General features: G+C 45.6%; 1 long non-coding RNA gene across 1 annotated transcript in view; it reads right to left on the bottom strand.

Moving 5' to 3' along the window:
* Nucleotides 1-20,542, bottom strand: part of LOC127008929 (uncharacterized) — an 85,956-nt gene that overhangs the window by 44,036 nt on the left and 21,378 nt on the right. The window lies entirely within an intron of this gene.

Raw genomic sequence — 20,542 nt, 5'->3', positions numbered from 1 at the left:
CGATGGATACTGGTCCCAGGTAATTACAACGATGACTTCTTGCGTGTGTGTGTGTGTGTGTGTGTGTGTGTGTGTGTGTGTGTGTGTGTGTGTGTGTGTGTGTGTGTGTGTGTGTGTGTGTGTGTGTGTGTGTGTGTGTGTGTGTGTGTGTGTGTGTGTGTGTGTGTGTGTTCAGGAGGGGGAGTACACTTTCCTGGATGCAGCCGGTGGTCACGACCCTCATCCTCGCCCCGCCGTGGTTCCCTCTGGCTGCGGGCGTCTCGTCGGGCCAGGCAGCATAACAATGTCTCGCTGCATTCATGAGCACCGCCGCCATAACCAATACGCTCCCTAGTGACTCTCTTGGCGCGCATACATACGTGCCTATACAGCAACCATACACATGAATCTGCCAGAAATAGATCCACATACGCAGCCCATTTTTCACGTGTCACAATACCCCCGGAGGGTCAGCGTACGGCCACTAGGCACTCATAATCGTAAACCTTCAGAGGAACGCTGAGAGTTCTCACACGGCGAAGGAGTCTTCCTGGAAAACCTCGGGAAATATTTCTGGGAAGCCCAACTTGCATTATTCACGAGGGCGGTGTGGGTGGTGGTGACAGGTGGGCACAGAACGCACCTTACTCTCTCCTCCCCGCACACACAAAAAAACACGCCTGACACTGATCCATAATGAGACTGGCATAAATCCATTCGCCTCGGCAGTAAAATTTGAGATATACGTCCACGAGGCCTTCACGTATATAGAGGCAAAGAAGGAGGAACACGACTGGAATTATTTAGCATCAAGGGGCAGAGGTTATGGCGGGCACTGTTACTGGGGGATGATGGGGACCTGTCGCCTCGCCCCTTTCCACCCAGTCACCGCCGATGTCGTCCCCGTCACCGTCGCGCCTCGCCTCACCTCGCCTCGCCATCCGATTCGTATCAACCTATCGCGGCACAATCTTGACGGTGACGGGGAGAGGTATGGGAGTCGCGGCCCCAGCGGTGAGAGCGATGCCGGAAAATCACTGGTGGTAGGATTACAGGGACCCCAAAAATATGGTGTTCCCGGAGAGCAGCGATGGCGGGATTGATAAGGCTTCGGTGCTTTCAGTATTTATGGAGGGAAGATCCTATGATGTAAACTCTGTATGTTCGCGGTAAGAAGTTAATGCCGTGTTGGTGCTGCGTCTGGTACATCGATGCTACCAGGAACTCGATACAAGTTTTACGTTTATTTTCCAAACCAACGGATGGACCCGGCTGGATATGAGGTGCACAGGTGTATATTTTAATAGTATTTCACCGGCTGAGCCCAGAAGCGGTGCAAGGGCGAACCCGGGGCTGAAATACCTGCATAATGTTCCCACGTTATGAAACTAACTACAGACATGAAAAATGGATACAAAACTACATTATCCTTATAGAGAACGCCCGTATTTTCTTCTAAAGGAGAAAAAAATAACTTAAAATTCACACCTACTCTCTCACCGACAAAAAAGGAGAGAAAAGAATGGAGAAAAAGAGCGTGGGAGAAAGTAAAAAAAACAAAAAGAAAACATGGCCCCACTTACAGGACAAAAGGTTTTATAAAAGAGGCAGGGAATTATGTCAACGCATCAGGAGTGGGTGGAACGCGTGCTAACACAACCATTACCGCCAGGAACAGCGATTAGGTAGTCAGGCGGGACAGGTGAGTGTCGTCTGCCTGTAACGGAGACACACACGCCGGGAGGTCTCCGCGTTAATTCAGATGTAGCAGTTTGCATCGGTGGCGGCGGAGTAGATTATCACAGTTTACGAGGTGTTTTGCGCTTCGTGACCAGAATACATTTGGTTCCGTCTCCTGGCTAGCCACGGAGGGGGAGGAGAGGAGAGTAGTGGGTGGACCTCATGATAACACGTTGGGAGGGGACGCTGAAGGGGGGACTTTTTTGCATGGCTCTCACAATCCAGGTATTAATTTCTAAGCCATGAAACACGGCGTAATGTCCGCACAGCAGCAAAAATAATCCACCGTGGAGAGGACATTGGGCATTTACATGTGGGAAAGTCACACCAAATTGTAATCAGACCTCGATGGCGGCTGGGGGGAGCGAGAAGGGACAAGTTGTTGCCGTAGAGTTGGTGCTGCCGCGGCGGAAGGGGCCGAGGAAGGGGCGGTCTCGAGGGGCCGAAGGTGTTTTTTATAAGCCATTTGTCATTCCGGTGTTCCTCTCGAGGCCCGTTTCCTTTGATGGTCTGTATTGCCGGCCAGGAAACGGATTGCCCTTCCCGGAGAGGTAATGACAAGTCGAAGGGGATGTGGTGGCTTCGGGGGGTGTAATTTCAGCTCCCACTCGGAATAAGGCTCTCGGCGATCTGAAGCCTCGATCTCCCTAGTGATGGCGGGACACGGAACTTTAATGCCGGAAGGAAACGCGACGAAATGTACCGATACGAAGAAAATGTTTATGCGAAAACGTATATCATGAATTCCTTTTGTCTTGGAAGGAAAAGAGAAAGAGTCGGGTCGTAATGCAGGCCAAGAAAATTTTGTTTCATGCAACTTTAAGTGCAAATATTTTTTCCTCCATTGCACTCGAGCGAGAGACTTGGACTTCACAGGAACTTTCTTCTCCCTTTATAGATTGGCGAGCGAGATAACCAGGAAGGGATAAAGAGAGGATGGAAGCAGAGATAAGCCGTGCGAGATAACGGAAGAAGTAAATACATTGATAAGGAAACTAGACAAGGGGGAGAGGACTGGACAAGACAGCAACAAAAATAACTCGCGGTAATAAAAGGAATTACAGAAAAGTGAATGTGGAGAGGCGGGAGACGGAGGAGTGCGTCCCCCTCTGGCAGGGACACTTCATGAGCCGACGCTGCGGTGCTGGTAAATGGCCCCGACACACATCAGGGTAACCTGTCTTTATCCGGCTCTGAAGTTGAGGAGGAAATCCTTTTTGGACGTTGTCTGGGAATGGCGCAGACACCGTGTTGGCGGCCGAATAAAACCACCATTCCCATTATGGCCGCCACTCCTTGCCCTGCGCCGGGAGGAGAGATCAGCCAGACTTATGGCCATTATTACTTGCAACATCGTAATTATATAAAGGTAATTACACGATCTGCTGCCCGTAAGACGATGGCGTTGCAGGTAGACAGAGCGAGAGGGACCACCGCCGCGACGAGACAGGCTCCGGCTACCCTCTCGGAAGCAGGTCGTGGCGGACAGACAGGCAAGCAAGTAGATGCAACGCAATTAAGACCCGACAACGAGGAGACGAACCCTGATGATCGATACCTTGACGAGCGGCGGGAACAGCTGGAGGAAGAAGAAGAGATACGACGCAAGAAGAGATGGAGGAGAAGGCGGTGAAGGAAAAATGCATGAGAAGAGAAAGAAACAGGAGATGAGGAGTAAAGGAGGACAGAATGTTTCGTAAAAGAGGAGAAGAAGAAAGAGATGACGAAGGAGAATGAGAAGGCGATAGAAGAAAAAATGCATGAGAGGAGAAAGAAACAGGAGTTGAGGAGGAGTAAAAGAGGACACAATGATTCGTAAAAGAGGAGGAAAAGAAAGAGATGACGAAGGAGAAAGAGAAGGCGATAGAAGGAAAAATGCATGAGGAGGAGGAAGAGGAACAGGAGTTGATGAGGAGAAAAGGAGGAAAGAATAATTCGTACAAGAGGAGAAGGAGAAGGAACCAATAGTGAAGGAAAAAGAGGAGAAGACAGTGAAAGGAAAAATGGAAGAGAAGAAGGAGGAAAAGGAACAGGAGGTAATGAGGAGAAGTAAAGAAGGAGGACAGAATGATTCGTATAAGAGGAGGAGGAGGGGGAGGAGAAGAAGAAGGGAGAGAGATGATAAAGGAGAAAGAGGAGAAGACGATGAGAGGAAAATTAATACAAGGGAGGAGGAGAATATATAAGAAAGAGAGAGAGAGAATGGTTGAAGAGGAGCGAAGGAGTTGGGCACAGGGTGGAACACGAAGAAGGCGGAGGAGGAGGAGGAGGAGGAGAGAGAGAAGAAAATAAAAGAAGTGAAGACAATGGCGGAGGGAAGAAAGGACAAGAGAACAAGGGAGAGAAGACGGATGAAATATGGCCGAGAGGGAGGCACGTGGGAGGAGTGATAATGGCGAAGAGGAGGAGGAGGAGGAGGAGGAGGAGGAGGAGGAGGAGGAGGGTCTGGAGGTACGCAAAGGAGAATATAGATAATTAGATAAATGGGAAGGAAGGGAGACGAGCCATAGGAGAGAAATTAATCACGGGTGAGAGAGAGAGAGAGAGAGAGAGAGAGAGAGAGAGAGAGAGAAGAAAAAATAAAATAAAATAAAATAAAGTAAAATAAAATAAAATAACAAAATATAATATAATAAAAGAGAAGAGAAGAGAAGAGAAGAGAAGAGAAAATAAAATAAAATAAAATAAAAGAGAAAAGAGAAGAAAAAAAGAGATAAGAGAGAAGAAGAAAAAAAAAACTAAACCGCATTAACACATTTATGAAGCACAAAATGAGGTGGGGAAGAGAAGGAGGAGAAGAAGAAGGCATCGGAAGAAATGGTTGCGAGCGAAGAAGAGAAAGGAGGAGAGAGAGAGAGAAAGAGAGGTAGGCAGGCAGGCAGGTAGAGAGGGGGGGTGGGGGTGATGGGCGGGCGGGCAGGCAAGTTGGGCGGGGGCAGTGAACCGCGGCGAGGTGGGCGGTGGGCAACCCTTCCTTCTCTCATGCCTCTCAATATGGTGACTGGAATCGCCGCGGAGATGGTGGTTGAGGAGCCATTGCCGCGACCGATACTAGAGATTAGAAACAGGGCGCCCAGGGGAGGGAAACTTACGGATGTCACCGGTAGTGTTCAGATAACGTACAGCCGCCCCTGAATCTCCTGGAAAGACTTTGTAATGTTCCTTAATCCTCCAAAGAGTGACGTACATGAGATTAAAGGTTCGATGTACGATGCAATAATATATACTGAGGGATTTTTTTTTCTTCTTCTCTCTCTCTCGTCCACTGCCTTTCAGGTCTATTATTTGAAGGTTAAATTAAAGAATGAGATACGATCCACACTTTCGCTATGAGGAGGAGAAGAAAAACAAAATACACGAGAAACTTATAAGCCAGTAAATGTTGAGTTTTATTTTGGCCGGCACACCGCATGCTTCAACACACACACACACACACACACACACACACACACACACACACACACACACACACACACACACACACACACACACACACACACACACACGATCCCTAGCCCCCCCACCCACCCCCACACACACTTCACACACACAAACACACGTGGCACACACAAACACACACATAAACACTCACGCATTCACATATTGACGTTTCTTTCGGTCGCTTCTGCATTATCCTTGTCTGTCGCGGAAGAATTATATCTAGTTGGACTCCAAACACACACACACACACACACACACACACACACACACACACACACACACACACACACACACACACACACACACACACACACACACACACACACACTCCCCCCTCCCCCCCTCACATTCTTTCTAACCGACGACTCCTACATCAAGGCCGATTTAATAGAGGACCAGAAATTGTGTGACTTGACTTAAAACCTTTCGGAGGAACGCGTATATATGCCCCCTTGTCCCCCCCCCCCCTCTTCTTCCTCCTCCTTCTTCACTCCTCCTCTTCCTTCTCGATACAGCCCCACCTTCCTCATCTTTCATCCGCTTACTTCTCTATCTCCTTCTTTTTCTTGTCCTTCTCTTCCTCCTCCTCCTCCTCTTCTTCCTCGTTCTCGCCCTTAGCTCCACCTTCCTTCTACTTTCTACACTCCTAAATCTACTTCTCCTCCTCCTCTTCCCTCATTTCTTCCTCTTTCCAGTCGCTTCTTCCTCAGTTCCTTCCTATTCTTTTTTTTTCATACCTAATCCCTCCTCATACTTCTTCTCTTGCACTCCAAGTTTTTCTTCGATAAATCCAATTCTCCTCCTCCTCTTCCTTCTCCTCCTCATTCCCCTTTTCCTCTTCTTCCTCCTTCTTCACCTCTTCTAAACCTTCAATGCCTTTCTCCTACTTCTCCTCGTGCACCCCCAGCTCCTTCTACTTCGATAAATTCAAAACCCTGCTCCTCCTCCTTGTCCCCCACTCCTTCTCTCCACCTCCTCCTCCTACTCTCCACCTTCTACTCCTCCTCTTCCTCCTCCTGCTCCACCCCGGCAAACATGACCTGGTGTTATTGGCGGGGTGCGTCGGCCACAAAAACCGCGTGAGGCGCCGTCCAGCGACACCGAGGCAACACTCACCACGCTGCCGCCGAGGGCCGATCGAGCTGCCACGCCGCTAATACAACGACGCGGAGGCTATCACGGGGCAGAGACAGCCAAGTGCATGTTGCTGTGTATTGGCCGAAGGGAGGGCGAGGGACGGGGAAGGGGGAGGCGGGCTTGTAGACGAAAGGGAAGCAATTATAATAAGATTTCAAGGGTTGTTTGAAGGCTATTGGCTAGGGTCAGAGGCCCACGCCATTGCGAGTTATTGGCTGCGCATGCTGTAAAGGCTGGCAAGAAGCTGACCGGATATTTATTACCGCGTGCAGCCTTCCCCGCCTGGTTTTAGTCTATATATTTTTCTCTCTCTCTCTCTCTCTCTCTCTCTCTCTCTCTCTCTCTCTCTCTCTCTCTCTCTCTCTCTCTCTCTCTCTCTCTCTCTCTCTCTCTCTCTCTCTCTCTCTCTCTCTCTCTCTCTCTCTCTCTCTCTCTCTCTCTCTCTCTCTCTCTCTCTCTCTCTCTCTCTCTCTCTCTCTCTCTCTCTCTCTCTCTCTCTCTCTCTCTCTCTCTCTCTCTCTCTCTCTCTCTCTCTCTCTCTCTCTCTCTCTCTCTCTCTCTCTCTCTCTCTCTCTCTCAGAATAATGTAGACTCACAATAGATTTTCTCTCGAACATGATTTATCGTCGCTTCAAAATGGTGGCGGAGGAGCAACAACGGCCGGCCCGATGGCTAATTTTACGAAACTGTTCTTGTTAATATTATTTTATTCATTTTACGGCGCCTTAGTGAGTGTGAATGTATGTGGGAGGGAGGGAAGGGAGTGTCTGTGTGCGTGTGTGTGTGTGTGTGTGTGTGTGTGTGTGTGTGTGTGTGTGTGTGTGTGTGTGTGTGTGTGTGTGTGTGTGTGCATGCATCAATTTTCTGCTTCATAAATGCATTACGACACACTAGCACTAAATAAGACATTACTATTTATTTTCTTCCTTCTTTCATACCCGCGGCAGGTGAACGGCCTCTCACCTGGGATATTCTGGGAGCATTGCGTCACTAGGTGGGGGGGGGGGGCGACAAGCAGGCAGGTACAATAAAGTTATAACTCCTCCGCGTGACGTCATCAGCGTAATATAGAACCACTGATACCGCGTTGGCCGGGGACTGCATCAGCATTACCCGGTAAACATCGAACGGCATTGATGGGGAATAAAATCGACTAACGCGACGGCCGAGCATTGTGAACGTTCCTTCGTATGTCACGTTAATGATAGACAAGAATTCGGAGGGAGGGAACGATCTGTATTTTGTGGCTCAGTAAATAAACGCCCGAATGTTATTGTCCAAACAGCAGAGGTGAATTACAAAAGGTGCAATCTGTTCTATTAAGGTGTTCATCCTTTTACGAGGAAAATATTAGTGGAAAAAGTGGGCCAGCAAACCTTCCTGCGATGACTGAAATTAGGGAATGATGAAAACCGAGGAGAAAATTAGTTGAGCGATGGAAAGAGAATCCAACTCCCCGAGAAACCTAATCATATTGTTTGTGAACCTATTTCAACCTAATGCAACTTTATGTAACGTAATTTTATCCCTGCTTTAATGTACGTCGAAATTGCTTTCTCTTTTTTGTGCCTGTGTTATCCTTTTTTCCTTTTTTTTGATATGTCGGCAACGTGGCCAAATTTAGAAGGAAAATGGATGAGTCAAAACGTGATGGCGGACGATAAGAAAATATTTACTCCCTGTTCGCAGATCGGATCCCTTCGCCGAGTATGTTTTTAGCGCCCTTATCCTTCACTCAGCCTCTCCTCCTCCTCCTCCTCCTCCTCCTTCTCCACTTTCTTCTCCTTCACCTCCTTTCTCTTTCATCCTTACGTAACAATTTTCTGCCCTGCTTCCCCTCCTCCTCTTAATCTCTCTTGTCCTTCGTTTTCTTCCTCTTTCTTTTCTTGTCTTTGTTCAGTTTATTCTTGGCAACGAAATGTCTCTTTTTTTCCTTCACTTACAGCTACAAATGGGCTATAAAACTGCTGATATTTTACGCCTAGTTTTAAAGCTCTAGAGAAGAAACATAATCCTTCAGATATCTTTGCATTACTCTCCTTCATACCTGCAAAGACAGACATAAGTAGAAGTATAAATGACAAAAACACAATAAGAACAAGTGTCAACCCTCTCTTACAAAGGACTTTAATAAATACTGCAGTTTTGAAAGAATAAAAATCCGATTACTGTTCTATTTTCCAATAAAAAAATACTCTGTGTACACTTTAAGATTTATTCCCCGCGTTGTGTGATTGGGAATGGATCCATCGGAAAGGAAGCGTGTAGTTTATCGGCCACTGGAATGTTTCGTGAGCTCAATAAACAGATGAACGCTAACTTGAATGTTGGGTCATAAAGGTTCGGTTATGCGTGAATTATTTATTTCTGTAATATCACGTATCGCTTCCATTTAGGATGAAGACTTTGTACTAGGCGAAATAAATGCAACTCACATAAAAGAAAAACAAACGGCTCGCGCTCTCTCAACACACTCTGCTACTCAAACAACACAGCGGCAACGCATGCTACACACAATGACCGTAAACAACACACTCAAGAGGCTGACAACTCTACAGCACACAAAACATAACATGAAAATTACCTAAAAATAAATATAAATAAATAGATAGCCAACAATAAACGGATGATACAAACAACAAAACTACCACATCACCGCAAAAGATAAAATAAAATAAAATAAATAAAATAAATAGAAAGGAAAGAGAAGAAAAAAGTGTAAAAACGTGATATAAACTGTAAGCATCAACAGGCAACGAGCCACGACCGGGCATGAAACCGTGAGTATAATATAATCACGTTTAGAGTGGCAGCTCCGTCCACGCACACAGGCCAGGCAGGGGACGGGGAGGGAAGGGCTGGGAGACTGAGGAGGGAAAGGGGACATGGGGAGTAGAGGGGTAGGAGGGCTAGAAAGAAGGTAGAAGGGATGGAAGGGCTGGGGGAAGGAAAAGGGGACATAAGGGGCAGAGGGCAGGGGAGACACGTGGTAAGAATGAAGGTAAACGAACTGGGAGAGTGTTAGAAAAGGGGAGAAGGTAAAATGGGGGGAAGATAGAAGTCTGGGGGCAAGCTGGGGGGAAGGAAAAGGGGACATGGGAGACAGAGGACTGGGGAAGGAAATGGAAGGAATGAAGGTAAAGGGGCTAGGATAGTGTTGGAAATGGGGAGGAGGTATGGAAGGCTGGGGAAGTACTATTCTAGGAGAGGGAAAAAGGGACACGAGGCGGCAGAGGACTGGGGTGACAAGGGGAAAGAATGGAGGTAAAGGAACAGGGAGAGTGTTGGGAATAAGAAAAAGGAAAGAGGGTGGATAAGGAGGAGGTATGGAAGACTGGGAAAGGCTACGGGAGGTAAAAAGGGACATGAGGGGCAGAGGGGGGCAGAGGGGGGCAGAGGGTTGGAGTAGCAAAGGGGAGAAATGAAAATAAAGGGACAGGAAAAGTGATGGAAATGGGGAAAGGGTTAGAAGGGGGCTAGAGAGGCAGTAGAAGGCTCGGGGCTGTGTTGGTAATGAGCTGGGGAGATGGGGAACGTAGGAGGGGTTGGGGTTGAGGAGGAGTTACCAGGAGTGTAGAGTACGTTAACTCCCACATGCACTTTCGTTGTGGGTGTGGCTGCTGTTGTTGATGTAGTAGTAGTAGTAGTAGTAGTAGTAGTAGTAGTAGTAGTAGTAGTAGTAGTAGTAGTAGTAGTAGTAGTAGTAGTAGATGTTGTTGCTGTTCTTCTTCTTTATGTAGGTGTTGTTTATGTTGGTGGTGGTGGTGGTGGTGGAGTGGGCAAGGGTTTAGTGGATGATATTGACGTTGCTGCTGCTGCTGTTGGTATTCGCGATAGTGGTGGTGGTGGTGATGGTGATGGTAGTGATAGTGGTGGTGGTAGTCGCGGTAGTGGTGGTGGTGGCGATGTTTTTGTTATTGCTGAAGTTCCGCTGTTTTTTGTTGTTATTGCTAGTGATTTTATGTGTTATTGTTAATATTACTCTTACTAATATCATTATTGTTGTTTCTATTACCACAGACTTATCATTATTATGTGATTATATTATTTATAATAATGACTATTATCACAAATATTATCATTTATTATTATTATTATTATTATTATTATTATTATTATTATTATTATTATTATTATTATTATTATTATTATTATTATTATTATTATTATTATTATTATTATTATTATAATTTTTATCATTATTTGTAGTAGTAGTAGTAGTAGTAGTTGTAGTAGTAGTAGTGGTAGTAGTAGAATTATTATTAGTAGTAGTAGTAGTAGAAGTAAGAGTAGCAGTAGTAGTAGTGGAGGTAGAGGTGGTGGCAATAGTAGGAACAGTAGCGGCAGTAGTGCAAATTGTAGGATTGAAAGAGTAGGAAAATAAAATAGTTATTAGTGACACACAAGTATAATCTAACAGAGTGCGTGTCTTTCATTCTCAATAGCCAAGTTGATGTTGCTCACAGCGGAATTAGAAGGCTGGAAACTCACGTCGTATTTGAATTCCGCTTTTGTTTTTTTCCGTTCCTTGAAAGTGAGAGACCCTGACAAATTTTTATTCTTTTCCTCAATCCCACCTCACGCATAACAAAGAGACACCTTGTATTTAGATTGTAATGGATACACACGCACACTCACTCACACACACACACACACACACACACACACACACACACACACACACGTGGTATGTAACCTTTTTTTTCGAGAGGTTAGACACCCCGGAGTGGCGGACACTTACACAACCATGAAAACTCATCAAATGTTGGCGTTATTGGCCTGTTAAATGATGCAGCGAAATCATACAACCACAAACGCTGCCACTAAAACGCGTCCACGCTAATTCATGAGCACCTGACGAACACGCACATAAAACCCAAAGTGCCAAACTGTGAGCTCTCTGACACTCGCACGCACACGCACACACACACACACACACACACACACACCCGCGGGCCACGCCACCTGCCGTGACTGCACCTCATATTAATACACGTAATTCTCGGAAGAAGATGGCTGACTTCCCACAAAATTGCAGTCATTTTGTTTCATTTTTTTCTGCTAATGTATTGACAATGAGGATAATGGCGGGCCTTACGAAAATATCGATGATAATAATAGGCACGTAGATCATGAAGGTTATTATGGTTATGGGGAGGAGGATGACGCTCGTTTCCTTTGTTGCCGATAAAATGGTTAAATAGCAATAACAACAGCAGTAATAATAGCAATAATAATAAAAAAATAATAATAGTAATAAAAATAACAATAATAATAATGATAATTGCACTAATAAAAACAATAAATAAATAATAATAGAAATAATAACATGGATTTTAATAGCATTGCCTATCATCGCCACCTTTACTACCATTGCCGATGTATATATAACTCTTTTATTTCTTTTACGCACTCCAGCCTTCAACACGTGTCTCCGTGCCTCCCGCCGGTCGTAAAAGGCAGCAGAAGGGGACGAGGGTGGAGGAGCGTGCGTCCCTCAAGGCCCTCCACCCCAAACCTTTACGGCCCCACAAAACAAATTCTTCCTCTCCGTCTCTTCACTTTCATCGCCCTTTTACGGTTGTTAAGGTGTCCATCGTCTTCTCTGATTCCTGTGTTATCCCACTCTGATTTTTTAGGTGTTTCTTCTGAGCAAGTTGTGGATGATTTTAGAAATGGTGTCACCTTGCCTAATAACTTTTTTTTTTATGGAGTATTCTGACTTGTCTTGTGGAGTTTAATGATTTGCAGTGCTGTTACGATTATGATGTCTTACAACACCTGTATCGAGAGATCATCTGTGTCCTGCCTTCTGAGTTTCTGGATGAATGCCGAGTTGTGTAAATTTAGTCATATGCTCTCTTATAAACTATGATATATTATAAGTAAAACAATAATGATAATGATAATAATAATAACGATAATAATAATAATAATAATAATAATAATAATAATAGTAATGATAATAATAATAAAACTAAATATAAAAATGATAATAAAATAATGAACTTAATAATAGTAACAATTATCTCTGTTTATGATCATTTCCCTTACCAATATTTACCCAATCGAAGTTATTACAAATGAAAACATACCTTCCATTTGCTTACAATCAACCTCAAACAATCTACTGTGTACCTTCCCGTGTTGCTTTCATCATTATTGCACCGGCTTGTTCCCGTGTTCTTGTGCCTCGTTAAGCAGCAAGGCAAACATTATCCGTCACGCTAACGACTAATTGGCCTGAACAACGGCGGCGGTGCTCCGTGTTCCGCTTTTAATCGACTGCCGCTGAATATTAATCGAGTCAATTATCGAAACTCAAACACAGACTGTCACCGCGGCTCTTTAATTACCCGCGGCACGACCTCCGGCCTCGTTTATCTCTCTAATGGCTCTGTTGATTTTTAATACCACGTAACCTTTTGGAAAATCAACACATTGGCGAAATTAATGGCGCTGCGGAATATGGGAACCTGAATTGCGAATGGGAGTGTTGTCGGAAGCAGGACCTCGTCGAGCACGCACCGTGATGGTCCTCGAGCAGGGAAGGCGAATTAAAGAAGAAAACAGAGGATTGAAAACCATAATAATTCATTCATCTCCGACTTCGTGACGAACTATCGACTTCAAGATCGTTTTAGAGGATTTTAGATGACAAAAGACAAATTATCTGTCTCTACCGATGCCCCCGAGACGAAGGAGGGAGAGTATACTGTGGTAGGGAGGTAGGTGAGGATGGAGGTTGCCCGGTGGTGAAGAGGGGGGAGGGAGACGGATGGGGGAAAAGGAAGGAAACCAGACCTGGAGGAAGGGATGAATGGAGAGAAAAGGAGGGAAGTATTAAGGGGCAAAGGAGTAAATGTGGTGAGAAGTGGGCAATGATTGGAGGATAGAGGAAGACAGGTGAGGACAGGTGGTTCAGAGAAGGAATATGGTCGGCAAAATAAGAAAGTAAAACAGCGAAGATGGTTTTGAGAGGTAGAAGAAGAAAGGTGATGTGAAACGAGGCAATCAGTGAGGTAGTTAAGAAGAGAGAAGGATAAGGGATGTTGGTAAAAGGAAAATGACGGAGGAAAAGGAAATGGACAGTGAAAAAAAAAGGGAAACAGGCAGGATGGTTGGGAAGAAAGGCTAGTGGAGGAAAAGGAAAAGGGGTGTGGAAAGAAGTGGGGAGAGGAGATGGAAGGTGAGGCAATGAGGGAAGTACAGCAGTGTTGCCATCACCACCACGAAGCAGGGGAGTCGACCACCAACCAGTGACCAACCACGGGAAGTCACCTATACCCCCAACACACACGCACACACACACACACACACATACACGCACCACCCACCCACCCACTCGCCCCTCCCCGCCCAGAACACTTGACAACCAAAGTAACACACCTATTTCTCTGCTTCCGCCACGTACTCAGGTGTCAGATAATTCACGTCAAAATATGCCATCACTCACTCGGGGACTTGAGTTGAAATCAGTCTTCGTGGTTGGTCTTGGGGTGGTATGCTCAGACGCTTCCACCTCTCATGTCACCTTTCTAATGAGTGTTTTAAGAGGTTCATAGTATCGAAGAATGGTCAAAATACAACTGGGATCATAAAGTTACCCTTGGAAATGCCCACAGCTCCTACGAAAGCCTTGTCAAATATGTGTACCTGGGCGCAGAAATATTTAAGAATGTGGCCCTGAGTATCATCCCTGCAGCGGGCGCCTCATCCTCCCACCTCCTGCTGGCCGGCGCTTAATATTCGACTGGGAACACTGGCAGTATTGTAGCGTAACGTGCTTGTTAGATGGCAGGTTGTGATAGCGAAGGAGCTAAGGCTAAATTATTTTATGTTTTCGTGGACTACATTATAACAAGAGGTTTTCAACGCTTCGCCTCATGTCTTCAGCAGGAAATTCGAGGACTTTTACAAAACTAAATGATCATATTATATATTTTTACAGTTTGTACAAGCAGTGCGATAGACATCTTATGCGCCACTAAGATCTCCAGTTATCATTCAGGTGTGGTTTTATTGCCTCACTCTAACCTTTCACCTTTTTCTTTACCGCTAATTATTCATGAATTATAAGTGTACAAATTATCCACGTTAGTGAACCGGATGATTACTTCACTCCGCAAAGGGGAGAAAAAACAATATTGACATTGACCTCAAAATACGCTCAAGCCATCACTTTGTCTCGTGTCAGGAAGGGCCAAATCAAGAACAATTTATCATCTTTTGTAACTGAACAACAGCCACCGAATTGCTATCATCAAGACTTTATAATTAAACTTTCTGACATCGTAAAGACTAATAGAAAATTTGTTTTTCCTCCTGTTGACCCTACGAACCCTCAACAACCCCTTTACACACATACACACCCACACCCACACCCACACCCACACCCACCCACCTACCTACCCACACACACACACACACACACACCAGCAAACATGTCTACACATTTCTCACGTGTCCGCATGATCCTTAAAAGACAGCTGCACCGCCTGCCGAGGGAAAGGATTGATTTTTTTTTAATCGTACATTATATATTTTTTTACTTGCTCTGTGTTCCCTCCACGTTCTCCTTGATTTTCCATTCATAGTTTGTAAGACTTTGATTTTATCTTTTTCAACTATATTTCCCTCTCATGAGAAAATAGTATTAGTAAAACACAGGGATCGTGAAACAATAATGTTCATAAGGTAAAACGAATGCAGGAGACGGATTAAAGAAACGGAAGATGGAAGCACTTCCCCATTAATTGTTATAGATATAAATAAATCTTGAACAATGAAATTAATCATAAGGGACGGATAGCATTCACTCAGCCATATACTCTTCTGGAAATATATATGTATTGGCTGTATGTATGTATGTATGTGTGTGTGTGTATATATATATATATATATATATATATATATATATATATATATATATATATATATATATATATATATATATATATATATATATATATATATATATATATATATATATATATATATATATATATATATATATATATATATATATATATATATATATATATATGGCTGAGAGGTCAGCGTGCCGGTCCCGTGTTCCGCCGCGTTCTGGATGACGCGGGTTCGAATGCGCCGCTACCACCTGGGATTTTTCAAGTCACCGCCAAGTGGCCTAAGACTACCTACATGCTGCCCTGAAGACCACCCATCAACCAGGACTTTAGAGGAACTGTTCAAGGGAAGTCAAGAGTGAGCTCCCGGGGGCAACATGAGCCAAGAATAGATGGCACCTCTATAAACACTTGCCTACACCAAGACGGACTCGGGCCGACCACCAGGCCCCTCAGGAAAGCCTACCGGAACTATAGGCTAAGGTGTAAAAAATGAAGAAGATATGTAAACATATATATGTATGTATATAAATATAAATATATATATATATATATAAATATATATATATATATATATATATATATATATATATATATATATATATATATATATATATATATATATATATATATATATATGAACTACAATTTTTCTTAAGCTATAATTACAGCCTCATGATAATGATCGAAGTTAAATGGCCGGGCTTGGCTTGTCGTCTTCACACATGAATACGTCCAATTTTCCAAGACTTTAACCCCAGCAGGACGTCCCTCGGAAGCTTTTGAGCAACGCTGAGCGGGAAGGTTCTCCTTTCTCTCGCCTGGGAGTCTCACTGTTTCTCTTTCTCTCTCCCTGCCTCTCTGTCTCTGTCTCGCACTCTTTATCTCTCTTTCTCTCTCCCTCTCTCTATCTCTCCCACTTTTTCAAGCAAGCATATAAACAAAAACGAATAAACAAACAAAAGTAACGTACACACACACACACACACACACACACACACACACACACACACACACACACACACACACACGATTATGCTGGTATTCTCCCTTTCCCCCACCCTAGACCCCTACCCTCTTCCATCCTCTCTTCTCCATCTCCCTCTCCATCCCTTCTTTTTTTCTTTCTCCTTCCCTCCCTTCCCTCCTTCCCCTCCCCCCCCCCTCTCCTCCCTTCCCTCCCTCGGTAGGCCACAAGACCTCTGACCACACTCCATTAACTGTCGCCTCACGTCTTAATTCTGTCCTCCAACTGTCCTTGTCACTCTTTCTCCTCTTCCTTTTTCCTCTCTCTTTCTCTTCTTTATATTTATACATTTCTTTAACCCATGTAGATAATTCAATGGCTATTTTCTTCATCATTTAATATTACACAATTTGTTTCAATGTTTTCTTAATTTATTTTTAGTCGTAAGCAAGCAGCGGCGAGGGAAAGATAGAATGTTAACAATATAAATAAAAGATAATTTCACAACACTCCCCACAGTATATTTAAGTTCAAACCGTTCTTCTTCTTCCCTTCCCTTCCCTTCCTCTCCCTTCCTCTTCCCTTCCCCTTGCCGTGCTTCCATCACTTGAGCTTTCCCTTCCCTCTCCCTCTCGTTTATCACACTTTCCTTAAACATTCTCTTTTATCTATAATCTCCCCTCACACAGCCTTCTTGGTTCCCCTTCGTCTTTCCTCCCATTCATTTTAACTCTTCCTGAAAATTCTCTTCCCATCCTTTCCCTCACCTCGCCTCGACCCTCACCGACTTTATTCCACACGTAACATCCTTTTGTCCCCTTGAGGGTGGAAAGCATTTGAAACTGTGACTTTTTATATAAATACATCAAGCTGATATATTTTGCCTTTCCTTGTAGCGGCCGATAGGACGGGAGATAGGAGTCGGAGCAGGTAGAGAAGGAGAAGAAGGACGAGGAGAACAAGGAGGAGCAGGAGGAAGGAAGAGGACAAGTATAGGAGAGGAGGAGGACAAGGCTGAGGAGGTGGTCGGGTGGGTGCTCTGTGGGTTGCGGTCGGCCGAAAGGGTTAAGCCAGTCCCGAACACTTTTATTTCTGTTTTCATGTGGCGAAAGTACGGAGCGGTTATTCGTGAAAAAAAAACATACAAAAAAACAACAACCGATAAAGCAGAGTAAAATGTTTCCTTCACTATGCTAATAAGAATGATAAACAAGCAAAAAAACACGGCAAACATTAACCACGAGAAAAACACATCTTCCCCCCCAAATAATATGCAGATAGAATGCATAAATTAGAATGCATCCACGATATTTTGTTGTTGTCGTTGCTCGGCTTATTTTAATTTTGAAGATATACGAAGTCGAGAGCGATAAATATTCTGGAGGAGCGTCGGAGGCGGAGATCCGTGCGCGCCCCGCTCTTCGGCTGCGATGCATAAAAGTGACAAATGCAGACGATTTACGGTCCTGTTAGTGCAAGACGCGGGAGGTTTACGAACTTCTTGCGGCGAGCCTCGAGCTGCGTCAACATGGAGTCTTCCAAGATGTATCCCCTTAATTAAGAGGATCCGCCTTGTTACTTATGGGCCAAAGCCGAATATTTCCGATAAAATTTCATCCTATACAGAAAACGCACCGGAATATTTCATCCTTCCTCCGTAAATCGTCCTCCTGAATAAGTAACTTATCTTGCGGTGTACCCAATTTTATGTTTTCTCTCCAGAAACTCCGGCGATTTAACTTATCAAACATCGATTTGCAACAACTTAGACAAGAAAGATCTGAACGTTTACCAGCCACTCGCATTACTATACAACATCGTGAAAGCCGAATCTGACACACCTGAAAGTTGACCCCGAGCTTCGCCCCGCCACTCACCGCTCACCTGCTGGGGGGGAGTTCACCTGTGCTGCCCGGCCGTCGTGTGGCGGTGGGGCGCAAGGCGGGGAGGACGGCGCTTACCCGGAGACATATAGGCCTGCAGGGACGAAGAAACAAGAGAGAAAACTTACAGACAAACGTGTGGGGCAATAAATAAAGCGAAAAGAGAGACAAGATAACAGACACAAAAGACAGGGAACGAGACGAAGAAAAAATACTAGTAAATGAAGCATGGCCGACGAATAAAACATGAAAAAAAACACATGCTAATTACACCATAAACGTGCAAGATGAAAGGGCCAAAGGTTGTGTGATAAAGCAAGTCTTCGAATATTTATCAGTAAAGATGGACGGGACGCCGAGCTCCAGTGCTTTGTTTTGCATCCACGGATTTGGGGGGTGGGTTGTTTGTGTGGTGTGTGTGTGTGTGTGTGTGTGTGTGTGTGTGTGTGTGTGTGTGTGTGTGTGTGTGTGTGTGTGTGTTTTAAAATGAGAAGAGAGGAGAGGAGAGGAGAGAAGGGGAGAGGAGAGGAGAGGAGAGGAGAGGAGAGGAAAATTAAGGAGAGGAGAATTGAGGAGAGGAGAATCGAGGAGAGGAGAATTGAGGAGAGGAGAATTGAGGAGAGGAGAATTGAGGAGAGGAGAGGAGAATTGAGGAGAGGAGAGGAGAATTGAGGAGAGGAGAATTGAGGAGAGGAGAGGAGAATTGAGGAGAGGAGAATTGAGGAGAGGAGAATTGAGGAGAGGAGAGGAGAATTGAGGAGAGGAGAATTGAGGAGAGGAGAGGAGAGGAGAATTGAGGAGAGGAGAATTGAGGAGAGGAGAAGAGAATTGAGGAGAGGAGAATTGAGGAGAGGAGAGGAGAATTGAGGAGAGGAGAGGAGAATTGAGGAGAGGAGAGGTGGGAGAGGAGGTGAGGAGAGGAGGGAGAATTGAGAGAGGAGGGTGGGAGAGGAGAGGAGGGTGGGAGAGGAGGAGAGGAGGAGGTGAGGAGGAGAATTGAGGAGAGGAGAGGAGGGTGGAGGAGGAGGAGGGTGAGGAGAGGAGAATTGTGGAGAGGAGATGAGAATTGAGGAGAGGAGAATTGAGGAGAGGAGAGAGGGTGGAGAGGAGAATTGAGGAGAGGAGGAGGTGAAAGGAGGAGGTGAGGAGAGGCGAGGAGGGGTGAGGAGAGGATGTGAGGAGGAGGAGGAGGGAATTGAGGAGAGGAGGAGGAGATTGAGGAGAGGAGGTGGAGGAGAGGAGAACTGAGGGAGGAGAGGAGGGTGAGGAGAGGAGGAGATTGAGGAGGAGTGAGGAGGAGGAGGAGGTGAGGAGAGGAGAGGAGGAGGGGGAGAGGAGGTGAGGAGAGGGAGGAGAGAGGAGAGGAGGAGGGTGAGGAGAGGAGGAGAGAGGAGAGGAGGAGGGTGGGGCAGGGAGGAGGGAACTGAGGAGGAGAGAAGAATTGAGGAGAGGAGGAGGAGAATTCAGGAGAGGAGAATTGAGGAGAGAGGAGAGGAGGAATTGAGGAGAGGAGGGTGAGGAGGAGGAGGTGAGGAGAGGAGGTGAGGAGAGGAGAGAGGAGAGGAGAATTGAGGGAGGAGGAGAGGAGGAGAGGAGGAGGAGGAGAGGGAGAATTGGAGGAGACTGAGGAGGAGGTGAGGAGAGGAGGAGGGAGGGTGAGGAGAGGAGGTGAGGAGAGGAGAGAGGGTGAGGAGGGAGGGGTGAGGAGAGGAGAGGAGACTGAGGGAGGGAGAGGAGGAGGTGAGGAGGGAGGAGGAGAATTCAGGAGAGGAGGGTGAGGAGAGAGAGAATTGAGGAGGAGAGAGGAGAGGTGAGGAGGAGGTGAGGAGGAGGGAGAGGAGAGGGAGGGTGAGGAGAGGAGGATTGAGGAGAGGAGGGTGAGGAGGGAGGAGGTGAGGAGAGGAGAGGAGGGTGAGGAGAGGAGGAGGTGAGGAGAGGAGGAGAACTGAGGAGAGGAGGGTGAGAGAGAGAGAGGGTGAGGGAGAGAGGGAGAGAGGAGAATTGAGGAGAGGAGAGGAGGTGAGGGAGAGAGAGGTGAGGAGAGAGAGGAGAGAGGTGAGGAGAGAGAGAGAGAGAGAGAGAGAGAGAAGTGGAGACTAAGCAACATGGAAGAAAGAGAGAAAGAGAGGCAGAGCAGGGGTTGGGGCAGTCGGTGAGTTACAATGTAGGTTACTGAAAGGTTGACGACTTTTTGTGTGAGCTGTGGCGCGGCAGACAAGGAACAATGAGGTGAGTGGTGTGATGGAGGTGGATGAGATGGAGGAAATGAGAGGCGCCGCTGACGTGCACGACGTGAGCTGTGCTCAGGTCCGGGACACCTGTCGTTTTTGTCCATTACTGGTAGCGGTTCGAGGCTCAACCACGTAGTTTGTTTATTCCTTCACGTAGGCCTTGAGGTGTGTCGTGCGGCAAAGCGTCATTTCTTTTATTTGTAAAATGTCTCTGCATTGACACATTCTTGCCGTAAAGCAATTGTATATTTTGTATGAAAAACACAAAAGTTTGTCCTCACCACAGGTGGAGAC

The sequence above is a fragment of the Eriocheir sinensis genome, chromosome 39, assembly GCF_024679095.1.
Source record: "Eriocheir sinensis breed Jianghai 21 chromosome 39, ASM2467909v1, whole genome shotgun sequence".
In the NCBI taxonomy this organism is placed as follows: Eukaryota; Metazoa; Arthropoda; class Malacostraca; order Decapoda; family Varunidae; genus Eriocheir; species Eriocheir sinensis.
Note: the sequence above shows the minus strand (reverse complement) of the source record. Positions and strands in the feature narration are given on the sequence as shown.